The sequence below is a fragment of the Notolabrus celidotus genome, chromosome 17, assembly GCF_009762535.1.
Source record: "Notolabrus celidotus isolate fNotCel1 chromosome 17, fNotCel1.pri, whole genome shotgun sequence".
In the NCBI taxonomy this organism is placed as follows: Eukaryota; Metazoa; Chordata; class Actinopteri; order Labriformes; family Labridae; genus Notolabrus; species Notolabrus celidotus.
Window position 1 is genome coordinate 13,383,572 of NC_048288.1, and position 20,712 is coordinate 13,404,283.

Here is a 20,712-nt window from a genome sequence, read left to right on the forward strand (position 1 = left end):
GTCCGGACGCTGTAGTGATGAGGAGCCGATTCGTGAACACGTTGAGCTTTAATAACCGGTCACTGTCGGCCGTGATCACGCCAACCAACAAAGCAACAATCAATGTTTGAATGAATGAAAAACTTCTCCTCTCCTCTCTCCCACTCGCACACTATACACCTCTCCTGATGCCTTCACTAACCGTCAACACTGTAGGAATTAAGAACATCTACACTGAACACGTTTAACAAACAGTAGAGTTGTTACAGTATTATATGTATTATAACTTTTCTCCTGATATCGTGTCACCGGTACAACTGGATAATGCTAACATGATAGTTGTGAGTACTAACAGCAGCCATGTTTGTTTGTGTTTTTAACTTTCACTATGATAATGTTTTGGTGAGGACCGGTTTTGAATCAGTCACGATCATATGGTCGAGAATCAGCGGCGCTCGTGCATGTGAGCGGGGGGGCATCGTTTTGGAGGAGCTCAGAGGGAGGAGGGGAGGGGTTAGACGGAGTCATGAGGAAAAGCTACATTCAAATTCATGCTGGTTTTCCGAGACTACCAACCCTAGCTTTAACTGTGATTATAGAAATAACAGTAATCTCAAAGTACTTTTAACAGACCTAATTTACAGATGTTGTTTTTTGGTCATCTAGTAGTGGAATTGTTGTTTTGGTCACTTTAAAGTTTGAGCATAACAATGCATATAACACTTCGGGGCGCGTACAACTAGCTCTCAGCAGACGGTACATTTTTGTGTGCATAATGGCTTAATTTTTTCTATTTGCTATTTACTTGGCAGAGCAGTTTGTGCAGCGTTTTACCCTTTGCGCATGAATTTGGAATCAGGCAATCTTTTTTAATCTGCTCAGGTGTGTGATCTGAATTTTAGTCTGAAATTAACTGGATGTTTCATTGTTGTTTCGGTGTCTGACTTCCTGTCTTGCTCTTTCTCCAATGAGCTGACAATGATGCGCCATGCTCTGGCAAAATAGTTGTCTTGCATATCTGCTGCAGAGGGCTCAGGATTGCGGGAGCTGAGATGGACCAGAAACACAACAGAGCGGAGGCAGTGGAAGCACACAGACTAGCAAGAGTGAAACTTATCAGCTCTGCTACTGTAACGGACCAGAAACTCATGAGTCAGAAGGACGAATGTTGAATGACAACTTTGATTCCATTCCGGAATTTACAGTTCCTGTGCAGCTTGTAGCTCTTTTTAGCACCTAATGTTTTCCCTCTATGGAGTTAACAACAGGGATGTCCCGATCAGGTTTTTTTGCCCCCGAGTCCGAGTCATTTGATTGTGAGTATCTGCTGATACCAAGTCCTGATCCGATACTTCTATAATACATTAAAAAAATGACGAAGAGCGAAGAAACAGATCCAGGATGTCCCTTTCATTTTTTTTATTTCAGCTTATTTTATCATTTAACACTTATAAACAGAGCACTTCTGTGAGGTAGCTTGAACAATTAAGTAATAACAAATAAAATATAATAATACAACTAGAATTCTTCACATTGTAGTTTAGTGCAAGAGTATATATTAAATAAAAATGTCTAATGTAAATATGAACAGCAGCTCATCTTAAAATCCCCGGCAGGCATGTAAACAAATAAGCAAATAAAAGCGCCACAGTGTTATAAATAAAGTAAGGCCAGTAATGTTTTTTTTGGAACTGCACCTCTTATTCTTACTCTCCTCCTCTGGCTTCACAGAAGTAAGTGTATGTTTTTCTTGATGAAAACCAACATCTCTACCTTGTCAGGTTTGAGCCTGTTGTTACAGGAGTTATGCTATTGGCTGTTGGGAAGCAAAGGCTGCTGGGAAAGTGTTGGTTGTGTTACACCATGACCCAGAGTGTGAGTGTTTCTATCCTTGTCAGTGACTTCTTGTAGTTGAAGGAGCAGTTAAAACACAGCACCACCGGAAGGTGAGCGATAAATGGGCCACAGGTGTCAATAAAACAGACATCAAATTTCTCACAGTCTTTTAGTCTCGACTCAGCTCGGCGTATCATACGTATATGGCTGATCCCTGATTGAGAGCTGATGTCCAATTCTGATCGAGTCTGAAACCATGTGATCGGCCCGGTTTCTGATCACATGATCGGATCGGGACATCCCTAGTTAACAAATCTGCTAGTTAGCAATACTGTAGGCTAGCTCAGCCAAATGTAACTCTGATTGTTGTAGGGATCCTTGAAAAACTCACCATTGCTTGCACCAACCACCTCTGATGGTCACTTGTCCTGAATTTAGAAGTCTTTTCCATCACACCAGCACTCAACGAGTTTAATTTACTTGATATCTCACTACCATTTTATTGAAATACATCATGACCTCACGCAGGAGAAAGGCTGTTGAAAGGTGGGGCCACTAGATTGATCTGCCTTGTTGTGTTCCCACCATGCTTTGTGAGTTGAAGCAATTGTTTTCATTTTTGAGTACCGCCATCTTCTTGGTAATTTACAGTAACAAAATACAACACCTCTCAGTACATTGTATACTGGTTTATCAGTTGTACTGGTGTTAAGGGTGCAGCTCATTCTTTAGATAAGGAAAAATAAATGTGAAAGTGTGTCTTGTACACAGAATTTTACAGTATGTGAACAAATTCCCTTATTATGGCGAAAATTACCCACTGATGTTTTAAGTATGAAAAGTGCTAATGAATAGATCTTAGTGCAGTTATCATCATCCTGATATAGACAACATTACTGTAGTCAGACAAGTTTACATTTGATACCAGTCCCATTTATGTGTCTTTACTTGGATTTATATTCCTTTATTCCCTCCCTTCTCTTCTTCTCCCCTTTCCCTCAAGGCTTAGAAAATAAAAGTTCCTTTCATTGTTAAAGGCACACAGACAATTTATTTGACAATGTCAGTCTGTGCGGCACTGCAGAGGAGGGAATTATTTCTACTTATCACTCCTCTGATATCCCTCCCTCCCAGCCTTGCTTAATTCTTTCCCTTTATTTCCTCCCCTCTTTCCATCTACTCATTTGGCATTAACATATAACTGCTGTGAGCTCTGCCGTAAACACAACGGGAGGCTCACTCAGTGTGTGTGGGTCCGTGTGTGTATGTGTGTGTGTGCCGCTGTGTAAGCTGGGTGCCTTTGATCCAATAAAAACCTCTAATTTGGATGGTTGAAAGAGTTTACATACTTGTTCTTTGCCTCCATTCCTTTGCTTTTTTCTTCTGCCTCCCATTTGCATTTGGCTTCACTCCGCTGTTGGAGACTTGCAGCTGAGTTTCGCGATGTGGACCGAGCCAACGCTTCGAGAAGGAAATGTTTTGACAATTGGCTTTGTCAAATTTGGTTTGAGATTTCTTCATCGCCTTGCGCGGCCGACCATTAGATTAAGACTGCGCTTGTGTAAATCCTTTTCACTCCTCACATGATTGATGTTCTATTTCAAAGTAAAGCAACAACAAACAAGTTTCCCCAGAGCGAGGGCTTTTGAATAACATGCCATTCATCACTGGCATGCTTGGCCTTTTCCATGAGTGCCACAAACAGACGGAGAATGGAGGATGTTTTCAGACTCAGTTATCACACAGGCATTTTATTTTAAAGACTTTTCACTTTTGATTTGACTCTATTTGATTTGAAACATTTGCTTGGAAGTTATTTTTTCTTAGATTGAATACACTGGGTAAAAACAAAAAATCAGCAGCCTTTAAAGATCACAGCGTTTCGCTGAGCAAGGCTTCATATTTCTTACAACTTCTGGATTACTGTGAAAAGAGATGAAAAATATCCACGTTTATTGTGCAAATTTTATGTATTGAATATGTCTTGACTTTTACTCATACCATGAAACACCAAGCAGCATTCACATCTACATTTTTATAAAACTAAAGCTCGACTTGTGATTGATGAAATCGGATGCTAATTGGAATCCATTTTTCCACAAAGAGCCAATGAGATGGACCTTTAAAAGCGCTCACGACCATATAAGGAGGTAGAGGCAGAAGATGGAGCAAACCTGCACTGTGGGCATTTATTTACAGTGAACTTCAACACCACTAATAAAAACACCATGAAGACAGCAACAGTTTGAATGTGTTCCTGTTCAACGGTGCAAAGTACAGGGAGGGAAGGCAGGAACAGACCTGTATGAAGATGCCGCACCTGTTCTCTCGCTACAAACTGATCACTCCAGCATGAAACAGGGTGAAGTTTAATGTCCAGGAAAAGCAGGTGTAAGATCCACAGTTACAGTTTCATCTGAAAAAGGGTGAAAGACAATAGACAGGTCCACACAGCAAACAACGGAGATGGAGGGAGAAACAACCTTTATGTGCCCACGCAACCCTTTCTGACTTTCAATGTTTCAGCCACAGTTCAGTGTAATGTTATAGTAGCACCAGGTTATTTTCTTAGTAGGTTGTTACATTATCTCTGTATAGGGCTGTCAACGAATATTTTAAATTCGAATATATATTCGAATATTTTAAAAAAACGTAGAGTCGATTGTGAAAATTAATATTCGACTGTGGAAAAAAACACATCGGCGGCTGCTTTGCGAGTGGGCGCACTGCATGACGGGTCAGGGAAAGGTCACAGGAGTCACACATGCACAGCGTGAAGCAGACGGCAGAGAGAAATGCGTCCGTCCCCGGATCCTCAGTGCGCTCTGAACGCGTCTTTTCCTCCGCTGGGAATACAGTGAATAAAAAGAGATCTGGCCTCTTCACACTGACTGTCTTGTGTTTTTGGCAAATAACCTGTCAAGCCTAAGACCCTACATTGACAGTGGACTAAAGAGCCCGACAATCAGTGACACTGGGATAAAATGCAGTTTTTCCTCTCTTTTTTTATACAAGCGCCAAGAATGTAAGTGGACTACTTTTTCATTTTTAACTTCAATTAATGTTAATAATATTTGCTTCAATCACTGAATGAAGCCTGCCTATATTAGGGACAAGAGTGGGGACCTTTAATTGCTCGCACAAGTCTTGTTCAGCACTCACTCAGCGCATTGCGCACAGAGAGGGGAGCTAGCGAGCGAGCGAAAAGTCTCCGGTCTTAAAAGTGTTACGGTATAGACCATTAGGTCATTTACTTGTTTTGTAATGTGTAGGTATGTTTTAGGCATGTTATATCTTAAATAAAAACACATATCCAAGTAGTTATGTCTCCTTGTATTAGTTTGTCCACCTGTGATTGACATAATGCGCAAATATAGATATTCGAATAGTTCGAACCTGTTTTTTTTTAGAGCGAATATTCGAACGTCATTTTGGAGCAATTTTGACAGCCCTATCTCTGTATGATAGAAGCCATACTTCCTGTCACAGCAGAGATGGAGTTTGTGTAAATGTTTTTTCCCAAAATATCCTGCATTTATGGTGGTTGCTATGGAAGCAACTATCCAGTATCATGGGAGTATATGTGTAGATAACATGAACGTTTGTAACTATTGTAAAAAGTGTCTTTCTTTCTTTTGGTTGCAATCAGCTCAACTGACAACTACATTAACATCTGACTCCTCCGGCGAGGTCCAGTTCATCCTGGGAGGAAGAATATCACTTTCATTGACTGATGATCAGTTCAGGCGTGAACTTCTGACTTGGCAGCGTAATGATTATTTTTCCTTCCTTGAGTTAAAGAACAAGAATATGGGTTGTTATAGTTAGGTGAAAAACTGTGTCCACTTTCAAGAATAGTAATTCCAATCTTACCAACATCAACTGCACAGCACTACCAACCCTGATGGCCCAGGCGCCGCTCACAGTAGCTCAGCAGACCAAAGAGGAGCCTCTCTAACCAAACAGCCAAGACTCTGATTGATTGATTGATGAAAAAGCTTGTTTCAATCAATCAACATGTCCTTTGAGGCTGCATGCTCTGAGGACTATGGCCTCTGTGTATAGGGGTGCATGATTCAACCTCTGAGCTAGAGCATTGTTCGGAAGTAGGAGGTCATCCCTATGTTCCCACAGCCCAATGGTCCCACAGTCCTATGTTCCCATATTTATAAGACATTTTCAAAATTAGGTCTTATGTTCCTACATTTCCCTTCAATTTAAGTCCTGTCCTCCCACAAGATTTTTTGGAGGCACTTTATAGTAAATGAATGAATGAATGAGTAATTTTGTTTCAATCAGCAGCAGCAGAAATCATCACAATCATTACAAGAAAATAAAATTGGCTGATCGAAAAGGGTTTCGGCTGAAGCAGAGCTCATAGATGCGGAAATGTGGGAACATAGGCTGTGGGAACATTGGCACACTCCCGTCAGTAGAAACATTGTCCTAATCTACTGGGGTGAGCAAGAGTTTGTGTGGTCTCTAACAGCTCCACACTGACTCCAAACTTATTACACGGGACCACTAGATCTTCATCAGGTTTATTTTGCACAATAAAAGACCCGTACCCAAGATCCCCGCCCAGCTCGAACAACAGTAAAATGTTAAGTCGGTAAACACGTCATCCAGTTCATGTAAATGTCCTTGAGTCGATTGGCCGAACTTCAACTCAATAAAGGATGTGGAGGGGCCCTGGTGGCCTAGCGGTCTAAGCGGCCCACATACAGAGGCTACAGTCCTCGTCACAGAGGTTGCCGGTTCGATTCCCGGCTTGTCGACCATTTCCTGCATGTCTTCCCTCGCTCTCTACTCCCCACATTTCCTGTCTCTCTTCAACTGTCCTATAAAATAAAGGCAAAAAGGCCAAAAATATAACTTAAGAAAAATAAAGGATGTGGAGAAAAAATGGTAAACCATTGATGCACAGAGCTATAACAGAGAACCCAACTCAATCTTTGAAAGTTGAAGGCTCGTAGGAGAAATGACCTTAGTTGTAATCCATGCTGAAGGTCCTTCCTCCTCACTGCCTCCACCTGGGACAAGAGAATGCTGTAGCCTGTTCAACAGAGACTTGAATGGGTCAGCTATTTGATGCCCTTTCCCATCTTAACTTCCAATTATACTTAATTCATTATTACCAAAAGACAAAACTCTGTTTCTTGAAATGTTATGCTCTTGCTGCCACCTCCATGTTTGTTTTGCTGATATGTCACTTGGCTTATGCTACACTTTTGCGAATAGTTGACAGCTGCCAGGAACCGGGGTAAGTTCTCCAGGTAGAAAAATCTGATTTCTCTAAACCAGGATAAGGGCTTATTCCAGTTTCTAAAATCGGCATTATGTTTCTATGCACAAACATAACGGGATATTTGAAATACACGATCAAAAACGGTTACTCAAGTCAATACAAATACACCCAGAAAGGAAGGATTTCACTAAGAGTGCACTGCTACCGCTAATAGCACCAATTGTGCATCCTTTGCTCATGCTATCTGCTCCATCTCAAGGTCTAATTCACAAAGCACATTGCTTTACAAAGTAATGTGACTCCATGCAGTTTGCTCTTGTTTTACGCCTAACATTGACTGAGATGAGCTGTCACTATGTGGAGTGCAGAGCTGCACTGTGAGCTCTCATCCTGACTGTGATCCTAAATTATTTCCACATAGATGATGAGCTGAATTGAGAGGGGTAGTTCTTGCCATTTGAGAAGTCGAGTCATGACAGATGTGAAACAAATTTCACAGGTTATATTATTTAGTCTATTTCTTGAAGCAAGCCAGCAAAAAGCAGCTTGTGCAGATTAGAAAAATAAATAGATAACACTCAGTCGTGGGTAATGATACAGGTCTGTGTGGGGGTTGAGCCCAAGAGAGACTGATTCAAGCCCTGATTATACAAAATTTTGAAATTAAAAAGTAACATTACCAGACTTTGTGTTCAGATTACTTTTAGATCATCCAAAGACGGAATTGCTGCTTTGATCCCTGAATATTTTGAGCATAACAACGCTAACAAGCAGTGCGGCAAAGTTACCACCAACTCTTAGCAGACGGTAAATATATCACTTTAACTCTGCGGGGCTGTTGGTGCCAGTGTTTGGGAATTACATGTTATTTCCAGTGAAACTGATTAGCATAGAAAGGGCCTGTTTTGCACCAATTATTGCATAATGGCTCGATTAAATGTATACAAACAACACTGGCGCACAAAGATGGTATTTGCTTAGCAGCGCAGTGTATAGAGCTTTTAATTTGTGAGGTAGACGTCAGCTTCTTGGCCTATTTGCCCACGTTCAGCCGGTGTAGAAGCCGCACAATCCTTTTGTGAATGAGGCCCTTGATGTTTGTTTGTTTCGTTTTAATAGACTTTCATAACTTTCTGAAATCCTCTTTTTCCTTCTTCATAAGAGGGCACTGTGCTCAGATTGTTGAGGGAATAAAAGGGGCTCTGGCAGGAACAGAGTTGGAAAAGTGGAGTGTTCTAAATAAACCTAAACTCAATAAAGATAAAATTATACAAACAGACAGCTGATGCTGTGCTCCCAAAATTGATGGATGGCTATATAGCTCCATCAAAAAACAAAGTGTTAGAGGCCAACTAAGAAAACACTCTTCTGTCTTTATTGCAAACACTCACACACACACACACACACACACACACACACACACACACACACACACACACACACACACACACACACACACACACACACACACACACACACACACATAAACACGCACACACATAAACACACACTATCACTGCCTTTTTCCTACCATTCATTAACTATTCCTTTCAGTTAATTAAAGTTACTCAGATGGAATAAGGCTTATCTAAGACTTGGAGAGTCACTCTGAGTGAACTGCTGACACGTACAGACATACACACACACACACACGCACACACCTTTACACACATTCAGCTTAGACTTCTCACTGTGAAAGCCATTCATTGGATTTATCTTTCTGGAAAGACTATCAGATCTGCGTCACACACCGAGAATCTTTGTGTTTTTGTGCTTCTGTCTCCTAAACTTACACACTTACTACACACACACACTGGGATGAGTGTTGGAGCATGTGAGATAAGACGTGCCTATCATCCAAAAATCATACAAGTGCACAAATGTATCAGGAGAAGCCATCTCCCGGAGCTGACACATCACTCCATTGATGTGAGGGAGAGAGGCTGTCGCTACCGGAGGATTAACGTCGAACCAAACAGTACATGCTTCAAACTTGACAAGAAACCACCTATGTCATGTCTGTCTAAAGGGTTTCCTGTGTCAGTCACTCAGGCAAATGTTGCTTCATCCAGCTTATGAGTTCAGAGTATCTGCACGCTTTTTGTGTGAGAAGGCAGGGCACTGGCGTTGTTTTACCTTGCTCACTGACAGTCACAACAAATTGTTTTCCGTGTAGAAAAACCAAGCTGTGCCACGTTGTGTGTGTATTTAAAAACTGCATTTTTCCATTGCCAGAGCCCCCATGCTGAGTTAAATGAAGGCATTTATTCTCCGACCGAAACGGGCCTGGAGATATGCTTTCATTAGGACTGCGATTAGCATAGTGCTTGTTACCACTGGGCCTGTTAGTGAAACAGAGCTGTCTGTCTGTCTCTGTGCGTCTCCTCATTACAAACAACATGGAAATCAGCTGTACGATGGAGTTATGCACATCACAGACAGGACATGTAGGTTAGAGTTGGAAAACAGTTTAATGGCCAGAGAAAAGAATGATGGCTGATTTTAATGCGCCTGTGCATATGGACAAATAGGGGAGAGATGCGCTAATGTTGGGTATTTTGATCTCCGGCACACTGTGGCAGTTAACAAGAGAGAAACGGACAATAGTTCAAAAAGTTCAGTGGAATTTATTCACAGAGAAAAGCTGCTAAGAGACTCTCAATAGCAGACTGTGTGAAACAGGACATGGGTTGTATTTTGCTGCATGGTGGTTTCTGGCTTTAATCATACCATCGAGGCTATCTGTGGTTTCAAAGCAATTGACAAAGGCATGTAAATGTGGTACCATGAAATACAATGACAACGGCAGTTTGTGATACACTTTATAATGAAAAAAGGCAGTGAATAAACCATAAAGTTTGGTCTTTGATAGTGCTTGTTTTAACATTTTAACGCAATAATGACTGAAATAATGCTACAGTGTCTTAAATGTGTCCCGTTAAGATCTTCTTTTGTCAACTATTTACAATCCCAATTTGTAAAAAGTGGGCACACTGTACAAAATATTGATAGAGGCACATTTTGATGGTTTGCTAATTATTTGAACCCTGTACCTAAAACAGTGCAATGACAACATATGAAAATGTTATTTCTTTATGAAAATATAGATGCTAATTTTGAATTTAATGACAGCAACATCTTTAAAAATGTTGCAAAAGGGGAATGTTAACCCATTGTTGTTGTTGCATCACCTCTTCTCTCAAGAACACTATTTAAATGTTTGGGAACTGGTGAGACCAGTTTCTGGAGTGTTGAATGTGATATTTTGTCCAATTCTTGCCTGAAAGGATTTCAGCTGCTCAACAGTTTGGGTCTCCTTTGTTGAATTTTTTTGTTCCATGAAACAATAGTCCAGAGTATCCTGTACTAAAGGAACTAGAAAAAGAGAAATTAAGCTCCTTTCCTTATCATTTAGAGAATTCAAACTGCTCTTTCATTACTGACAGTTAAACACTCCCAGGGTTGTTTCACTCAATTAGAGACCTTCCTAACCACAAAGGACAATTCGACTGTAGCCTAAGTCTTTGATGTTTCAGTACCGAAAGCTTCAAGGGACCTTAAAGGGATAGTTTGGTTTTCTATAAGTGAGATTGACCGAGCCACTTATCAATATTAAGTGTATTAGCCGCAGGGGATCCCGGTCCGCTCAGCCCCTTGGTTGAGACAGAACAGAAGCTATGCTATCAACTGCTACAGACGGAGTCAGGTCTACCATGTTATTTAGCTAATTTCAACAAACTCCAACCAAAGCTCTATTCTTGGTGTAGGTGTTTTAGTGCTTTACTTTGCAGACGGCATGTTTGTTTTTGCACAATTTGCAAATGTAACACAAACACGTTCCTCTGTCTGATCAGGTGTTTGGGTCTGCACAGACAAAAATGCAACTAAATTAAAAAAAATTAGGGATTCTGACAGCACCGATGATGTGCCATTTACAGTGAACAAGTGGAAACCTTTATGAGTTAGAGTTTACAGAGGAGCGACGCCCAGGTGTAGCCTCACGTCGGACTTATTGGCTGAAAGTTACCTTAAATGAAGCCCCATGAACCGATTAGACTTGAGCCCTGTTGGTTGCACATGGGTGTAGCTTTTACACCTTGGAAGGAAAGGTTAAAGTCAGACTTGTTTGCCTATACAACGTAATATGAACGGGAAGAACAACGGTCAGATAGAAAAAGGCAATAGTTGTGCGACATGTATACAGTATGATTGATGAAAGTGGGTTAAGATATGAGAGAGTAATCCAGGATACATCACTAGTCAGACAGTGAGCTGATTTTAAGGTATCATTTAAACCTTTTTGATGAATCAAAGAGCTCTGCCCTCAACTTAAGCATGTGTTGAAATGGGGCGCTGTCCCCGCCCTGCAGGTGCTGATTTCTTTCAGGTTATAAATGAGGCTGTCATCTCTGAACTGTTGATGCCATTCAGTCCTGTGAAAGTGAGAGAAGACTCTCCAATTTATAGTTATGCTTCCTTATAATGACAATTTTGTCCTCCCCAATTTCCCTGTTGAAAGCTTCAAGTTTTTTTGGTGTTGTGTTTCGTTGTAACAGTGTTTTTGTGAATTTAAGTGATCTATATTTTCTTCTTTGTTTGTGTAATCGATACCTTCTGCATATAAGCCTGTTTTGATTGCAAGGTGCATAGAAGTGTGTTACTTGGCAACACTCAACTTTTGTGAATGTTCACATGAGGAGCCTCATGTGCAAAGGGTGCGTACGTACAAAAACGTGGCGTACGCTCTTTTTCACGGAAAAGTTCAGATGTATCAAGAGTGAAATGACCGTGGAAATATGCGGTGCCTCATGCCAACTTCATGGCTGGTGTACACACGCTTCTACAGCTGTTGATCCTTGCGCACAGATTCATACATCTGGATATTTTTGTGTGTACAATGTTTTCTGGATTTGAGCGTACGCCATGTTTCAGTAGGAAATCCACGCAAGTCTTTGTACATGAGGCCCCTTGTGTAGCTACAACCAGTCTTAGTAAGGCTTGGTGCACTTGGTATAAGTCCAGGTCAAAGACTCGGCCATACTAAGTCCAATGTAAGAGATTTGACTGATTTACGCCCCTGAGGTTTGAAACCTATTTCCACCTTTGTGATGTTGTTTAGTTCTTCAAATTTGGAACCACCTTAGTCAACAGGGACAAAACTATTATAGCTTTTGGACGATAATATTTCAGTTCAAGTCTTTGTCAGTCTTGTATAATTTTGTGATAACCTTTCAATTATTCCTTCTCTGAGTCTGGTTTCATTCATCCCTCCAAAGGAAAGAAATAAACAGTCTATGAGGACATTTCATCGCTTCATAGAGAGCAGATGTCCTGGCTCACTGCATCTAGCCCTGATGTGACTTGTCTCCTCAAATAAATCGAAGTGAGAATTTCTAAGTAGTTCCCCTGCAATTGAGATAGCGGGCCTGTTTTATTGTCTCAGGAAGCTGGCACTACACATTGATTCAGTCCTGCCTGAGATCTCGCCTGATGCTTTCAGACTTCCCTGCACTTTCTGCTCCCTCATTTGTCATCTCTCTTACACATACACACAGCACTTAATGCTATGGTTAGCAGGGTGCAAATGTCCTTTTTAGGCCCTTTGTTAAAGCTGCAGTGTTCAACGTCTGTCACAGTGAATTGGATGTGTTTTATCAATTTCCCTTTCTTTCAGTTGGGAAAGCTACATAACAAGCACCTGTTGTTAATCTTGATGAGCTGTGGAAGCATCTCTTTGGGGGATAAATGTCTGGCAGGTGTACAGCCATCACAGGTGTAGACGCTGAAATCAAATGCCAACAATCTATGTAAAAAGAAGCATGGAGGATTAAGCTGTCAATGTGTTTCTTTTGTCTTTTCTTTTTTCAGCATTTGTTGTATTTTTGACCAGTTTCCATGTTGCTACTCGCTCAACCAGAAACAGATATTAGACATTTTGGCAGAAATGGTTTCAATTTGATTAATGATCATTTTTTTCAAGATCCTTTGAAGGAAGGATGGAGAAAAATCATGTTTACAGCTAATTTACTCGATATGATATGCTTTGATGGTTGGGTAGATAGATAGATTTGATAGATAGGAAGCTAAAACACTTGGTTAAGCCCAGGGACAAATCAAGATACCTGTTTTAAAAACACAATTATCTATCAGTGGGTGATGGATTTAAACTCTTTCACTTGTATACCCTTTAATCCCTACAATACATTCCACCACATGAAAGGCAGTGTCTGAATATCAACATGTTTTGCCAAATTGTGCAATACCGAAAAAAATGTGTTGTCCATCCACAAAAACGGTAAAGCATCCTCCATGATCACTCTCGAGGAACAAGGTTGGACCTACTATGCAAGTTAGCCTAGATGTCCTTTCCCTAGCCCTTTCTATCCAGCTCCTCCTGGGTGATGCCGAGGCATTCCTAGGCCAGATGGGATATTGAATCCATCTGGCTTGTTCCAGGTTTGCCCCAGGATTCCTCCCAGTTGAATGTGGCCAGAAAGACTTTACAAGGACACGTCCAGAGGGGGTATTCCAATGAAATGCTTGAGCCACCTCATCTGACCAGATGATACAATACCCCAAGATACTCATTGGGTTGCTAAGAACCAATAGAGGCGAGAGGCTTTGGTTCAGTGGTAACCAGTCCTCTCTTAAACAGGAGGTTGGCGGATTACCAGTTCCTAAATTCCACATGTGGAGGTGTCCCAGCGCAAGACAGTAAACCCCATAATACTCCCAGTGGCATATCAAGCAGTGTGTGAATGCATGTGAATGGGATTAGTTTTTTCTGATGGCCGCTTAGAGTAGCCCATTCAATCAGTCTATGCATTTCTGGGTAAACCCACATAGCAGATAGGTCTGGGCCAGATCTGGCATCAAGCCGGCACTGCTGCTGACTGCTGGCACGGCAAGTTGTATGTCAACCGGATGTGGACCAGATCTGGCAATGATGGAATTGTATATATGATGGCATTGTATATATGATGGCATGCCACATCTGGCCCGATTGTGGCTTGGTTTATGTGGCCCAGATCTGTCCATGCCGCATCTGGGCTGATTAAGGTTGAGCTTGTGATTAAGTAAAACTACATGAACACTTAACAGTCCCTCCAGGAAGTTGCGATTTCGCGATCGCAACTATCAACGCAAATTCAACCAATCAGTGCGATTTTTTCGCGGCCCTGCAATTTTTTACAATCAGTGCAACTTTCCTGCAAATTTGACCAATTACCTCAATCTCAGCCCCTGCACGTCATCGGTTTTGTCATCAATTTGACTTCCTTGGAACATAAACGTAAGTCCTCACTTGATCGGCACTTTTCAACAACAAAACATGCACAGAGAACGGGTGAAAAGAGGGGACAGCAGGCAGGACAAGTGACCATGACAACGTTGTTATTTATAGATTGAGGGGCTCAGTGTTCGCTTGGTCTCTACCTGCTGCAGGTGTGCTTTATGAACCAGCTCTCCACACCTTCATGCATCTGTCTCATCTTCATTGATGATTTTTACCCCCGGTGTGTGTTAGTGACAAAGACACAACCAGGCACGTCTGTTTAGTATTTGATGTTTGACGTTGTTGCCGTGGTTACCGTAAAAAGCTCTGCATCTACAGCTTGATTTAATCCAGTTTGGTGATACATCAGACACATTCAGTAAGTTTTGATCAACTCCTTGTCATCAAAGATGCAGATTCATTTCAGAGTGCCGTGAACTGACTGTGCATCAGTCGCTGCAAGGTGCATTCAGGGACCGTCGTAAATGTGCAATACAGTCCTTTCATGGCATTTTTCTGTGAATCAAGAGAATCAAAATACAGTCAGTGGCCACATCAAGAATGCTTTCTAAAAACAACTGTAATTTAGCATATTTACTTGCGCCTGAGATTTTATTTGGGGAAAAAAGCAAAAAAAAAATCGCAATTTTTTCAAAAAGCTGTTGCAAATTCAGGCTTTTTGGGCCGCAACAATCACAAAAAAATCCCGCGAAATCCTGGGGGGACTGACTTAAGCTGACTTCAGAGCAAAAGTAGCAAGTATTAAGAACATTCATAGAAGTAACAAGTTTCCCCTCCAAAAAATAATTATACTCAAAGTTCAGATACTCCAAAAACGTACTTAAGTACAGTACGCAAGTAGATTTACTTTGTCACTGTCCCATCACTGCAAAGGTATGGAAACAAGAATGCATTTTAAAGTGGAAACTTCATGAAACCAAAGTGACTAATATCAAATCTGGACTCAGTCTTCCTTAGTGTGGTGGAATTTATTTACAAACTACACACAAGACACAGAACACTCAAAAGACTGTGATGGCTTATGTTGAAACGTTTACACAGGCAGGAGAGTGCGGTGCAACGCCAAGTCAGTTGTGTCAGGCCATTCGTCTGGCAAAGTATTTTTCCCATTCGATGATGCTAAAATTAGGGGTATGCGTTCGGGGAGAATGTGTGAAATAAGCCAGTAAGGTAAACCCTATAACTACAGCTGGGTCCCTGGTGCAGCAAAGAGACTGCTTTACAAAGATTGATATGTCTGTGGAGAATAGACATCTATGGGGATAGTACATTTCCATCACTTGGGACAACCATTTGCCACTTAAGTCAACATCTGAGAATTAACAGCAATGCAGGACTCAGTGCAACACTTTTCCACAGCATGAATAAAGAAAAAGGAGATCTTTGACATGTACAGATGTGTATGCATCTTCTGTATTGACAAAGCCATTTATTTCCAACTTTTTTTTAAAACACTGATAAAGTGTGCTTTAATTTTTGCAATGAGATCACCTTTGTTTTTTAAATCCGTTCTATGAATAAATTGACTTGACAGAGAGGTCTACACATTTTTTTTTCAGTTTAATTTCACAGATGATAGCAGGCAGAGGCATCCTGCTTGCCTGTATTGTGACTGACAGAGGGTGGGTCCCAATGTAATCACACATAAAATGCAATATGAGGAAATCAGGGAAGCATACTTGAGCGCAACACCCACTTCTATCTTCTGGCTTTCAGTGTTCAGCAAATACTTTATTTATTTGAAACGGTGACTTAATTTTTTTGTTTTTTTGTTTTTCATTTATTTATTTATCTATTTAATTCACTGTGATGGCCCACACCAAAATAGCACTGACACAATTAATGATCTGAAAATGTACCAATCTCTTCACATGTATGTATTTAACACTGACTCATATACAAGAGCCATCCACTTCTTGGACTGGAGAATCAAGTAGCTCATCAGCTGCTGCGGTGCTGCAGTTGAACTCCACCAGACCCCTGAGCGTCCCGTCTCTTCTCCTTTACCTCACAGGAACAAAATGCCCTGAAGGATGCCATGCCACACAGCCCAGTGATATTTTGTCTTATTCCACAGGTAGAGAAACAGTAGCTGGAGGGCAGGCAAATACATTTCATGAGTCACTGAATACGAGCAATTACCACTGTCAACAGAGCACACTCGCAGGGTGAACTCAAGTGGACAGACAATAACCTTTTTCTCTGAGTTTTTTGGTCAGTGGTGGGTGAATGCAGGGGCCTCGGCTCTCTAACAAATCAATAAAACTAAACCGAGAGCAGGTGGTCAGCTTGTTTAACATTGTCTACACTGTGGCTGTGTTTTTAAACTTTGTGGCCCAAACAAGTAGGAATGGTTGGGGAACAGTGCTTTTCTTTATGGCTGCCTGTATGCTCATGCAAGAACTAGAAAAACAATGGAGGAAAAAAGCATTTCAAATGAAATTTATTCCACGAGACTCACTTTTGCATTCTAATGACATATTTATTTTACCTTGGTATTTATGTATTATATATAAGACTGATGAACCAACATAACATCACATACACATGATTCAGCAAAGCTTTATAATATACATTTTCGGATGCATTAATCCTCCCCAAAAAGGTTTTGCAATTGGATCCAAGACATGAAACAGCAAAATGACTAAGACCAGGCATTTCTTAAAGGGACAGTACTTTTGTTTTTTAAAAGCAGGGTCGTATGAGAGGATCACCCTGCCACCAGGCCTCTCTGTTAGGTTACGGTTGTCAGGCTATCTATTGGGGTTCATGGTCTGTGTTGCAGGGGGTGTGTCCAGGCTTGCACCTGGTCATGTTTCACTCTGGCCACAAGAGATCTCCTTACTCCCTCATGCTTTTACGAGACTTCCCAGCTGGGTCTGGCCCTGGTGGCTGGCTATGCACATTCTGAAGACTGGTTTCTTCTGTTCCATTCAGCACATATACTCTGACACTCAACACTACTGGTGACATCAGAGTACATCAAGTCCAATGTACTCCTGTTTTGAAAGGTTATATTTTGGGGGCATTTTCACAGTTAAGTGATAGAACAGCTGAAGAGGGACAGGAAATGCAGAGAGCGAGGGTGGGAGAATCAGGCAGCAAATGGTCGAGGTCAGGAGTTGTACCAGTGACCTCTGCAATGAGGACTACAGCCTCTGTACATGGGGCCCACTCGGACTGCAAGGCCACTGGCGCCCCATGTACTTGTGTTTTTGCAAATCCACAATCTTTGAGCCTGTTATGACAAATGGTGGCTGTCAATCATAAAGCGAGATTCTCACTACAACATGATCAGGTAGATTTTGGGCCTGATTCCTCCCTTCCCAAAAACGTCAACAGGGGCTTGATATTTTTTTGTGGGTTTAAGGGTCATCTGTCCAGATTTTCCTGTGGTCTTAGGTTTTTTATACAAGATTTACTTCCCTCTGCTTTGCTCAGCAGACAATCATGGCTGCACAAATAAAAAAAAAAAGTAATTGTCTACTTCTTTTACTTGTATTTTTGGGCATTTGTGCCTCTATCGGATAGGAAAGCCAGAGACAGAGACAGGAAACGTGGGGAGCAGAGGTTGGGGGAAGACCTGCAGCAAACAGTAGAGGCCGGGAGTCGGACCAACGACCACCGCAACGACCTCTGTAGCCTCTATACATGGGGTACACAGGACAAGGACTGCTAGGCCAATGGTGCCCCAAGTAAATATTAACATTAAAATGTATGATTAGATATCCTGTTGTGTGGGGGGAATCCTGAGGACAGCCAACCACACACTCAGCGAGTTATCATGTGGAACCAAACACAACAAATGCATCTATGGCAACAACAGTGAACAAGAAGTATAAAGTTGATTGGTGACCGCTGTGTTGCATCACATCTTTTTCAACAAATGTTATCACAATTTTGTCAAGAAGGAAGAGGGACAAATCTGATTGATAAATAGGACTGGGCGACAATCCCTAAGGTTTCTGCACAACAATTGATCTGCTTGGGCAGTTCTTGGAAATGACCTTTGGGCCAATGGGCAACTAACCGTTCAGCATACCGAGTAAGGGGTAAGAACATTTGCGGCACCTACCCACCAAGACACTTTGCGATACTTTTGTGTGTGTGTGTGTAAGAGTCTGGATTCTATCCCAGCAACAAAATTGGGAAGATTGATTTTGTATTGGCTGAATTTTGTAATCACAACAAAGATTAAGCCAGAGATATCTTGGGCTGTTATTTTGGAGGTGCAAAAGGGGCAGATCAAAAGTAGGACTGGATGAAGACCATCAAGGGATGTTGCCACCATTTCAAAACATCTCACTTAAGGGTTGTTCTTCCCCAAGACAATCCCCAAACTAGCGCGATGCTCACTGTGAAAATTTTCATCGTTGGAAATTAAATATATACTCTCCCGACTAGATGCTCAAATTGCTAGTCAGTACTACTTGACGGCAGAGTGAGCAAGCACTTTAAGTGATTAAAGTAAAGCCAGGAGCTTAACACAGCAGGTATACCTTGAACCTATGGTTGCTCACCATATGTATAACTGACAACATTAACTTCTGTAAAAAGATTGGAATGGGCAAGCACTTTGGAGTGTCTTCAACATCACATGTTTCTGATCTAATCACATGCTAAAACAAGGTAGCATAGTCTAAATCTAATGGTGACATTAGTTCAAGAGGAAATGCAAACAAAAGCTTTCACTTCCTGCAGAAACTGAAGCCATTCTGATCCGATCAAGCAAAAATTCTCTCTTATCCTGTAATTAAAATAATTTCATTAAATAAAGGAGTCCGGGGCACAGCTGCTAATGATCCTGTGTCAGGGGATTTTATGAGGCAAACAGGTGAAAGTGGCAATACCAAAGTATTAAACCACTGAAGGAGAAAGGGAAAACAAAGAGCAAACACATTCATTCACAGGATGTGATTCCATTTGCATTCTGATTTCAAAACTGATTACTCCCTTGGCACAAACCACTAAAGAAGCAGTGAACTTGGAGAAATACTTTCCACCTTAGGGAGTTTGACACATTCCAATAAATAAGTTCAATTACAGGTCCCAGCAGCACACGAGCATGTCAAACACATGCATGGAAGAAGAGCTTGAACAGCAACCACGTTCTTTGCCGTAGCCGTACAGTGGGTGTAAAATGGCTACAGTGTACATGGGGATGGCAGATGGGAATCTAGTCCACGACATGATGTCCACAGCCTGGGCCCCAGCATGAGCTCCTCCATACTCAATGACACATTACTTCAAATCTGAAAAAAATCTTGTGGGTGTAAAGTACAGTATAGGCAGAGTAGGAATGTTATCACTCTTTTTGTATAAACAATTGTATCATAATTCTGACTAATAGTCTTAATTTAACAAATGATTTAAAACAGCTTTTGGGATAAGAAGGGAAGAAATCTGCAAGGAGACAATAACCAACATTTGGCGTCTTTCAACCTCTTTTTCTTCTGGTACAGAATGGCATGCCATGAGAAGTTTAGTCTATGAAAACAGATGGCTCACTGACATGTTTCAACTCATCAGTAACACTAAACACACTAAGCACTATGAAATCAATCAAGGAAACTAGATGAGTAAATATTTTATTTCACAAAAATAACAAAAACAAAAAAAGACATTAGGGAGATTTACATTTTGTTCACAACATTGGTTGATTGGTTAATCCATGGGCCATGAAACTGGTTTGGCCAGTAGAGCCCAGGCCTGACCCCACTCTTGAGTATAAAAATGTTTTGCCCCACCCCGTGTTTTTTCAAAAATGTATTTGCTAATTCTGTAAAGTGATTTTTTGATACCAGTGCCCCTCCCGTCATACAGTCAAACCACTACTTTATTATTTGTTCATCTAGCTGTCGCTTACAGAAATAAGGTTGTCATGTTATCAGATTGTCATCTCACAATCATCGTGGCCACACAAAAATCAAAATAACAAAATTATTTTAAAAAATATGGAAAAGTTTGATAAAAGAAAAAATACATTATCCGTCAAATTAAGAAAGGCAACACATGGGCGAAGTGACACGTCACTTCATCAACTTCACTCCTGAACACAAATGACTTTCATACAAGTCATCACAAGTTCATAATTCTGAATAAAGTTGTGTTTTATTTGAGACACCAGACAAACAGACAAACACTCTAAAACATTTAAATAAAACTCACGTTCCCTTCTGAGTGTGATTCTGCGTTATATGTTGTCCACATTCACCTTATATTTTATACAAAATCCCCAAAACATCCTAACTGGAGGGGAAACTTTTTTTGGTTGAAAACAGAGTACCTCACTTTCATCTGTAATCTTCTCATGATTTGTGCTGCAGTAGTAGTGACTCACTGCGGTAAAAGCTGG

The 20,712-nt window shown here is 41.0% G+C and overlaps 1 long non-coding RNA gene across 1 annotated transcript in view; it reads left to right on the forward strand.

Moving 5' to 3' along the window:
* The window catches only part of LOC117828838, an 85,247-nt gene that overhangs the window by 17,308 nt on the left and 47,227 nt on the right, over window positions 1-20,712 (forward strand). The gene's annotated exons all lie outside the window — the stretch shown is intronic.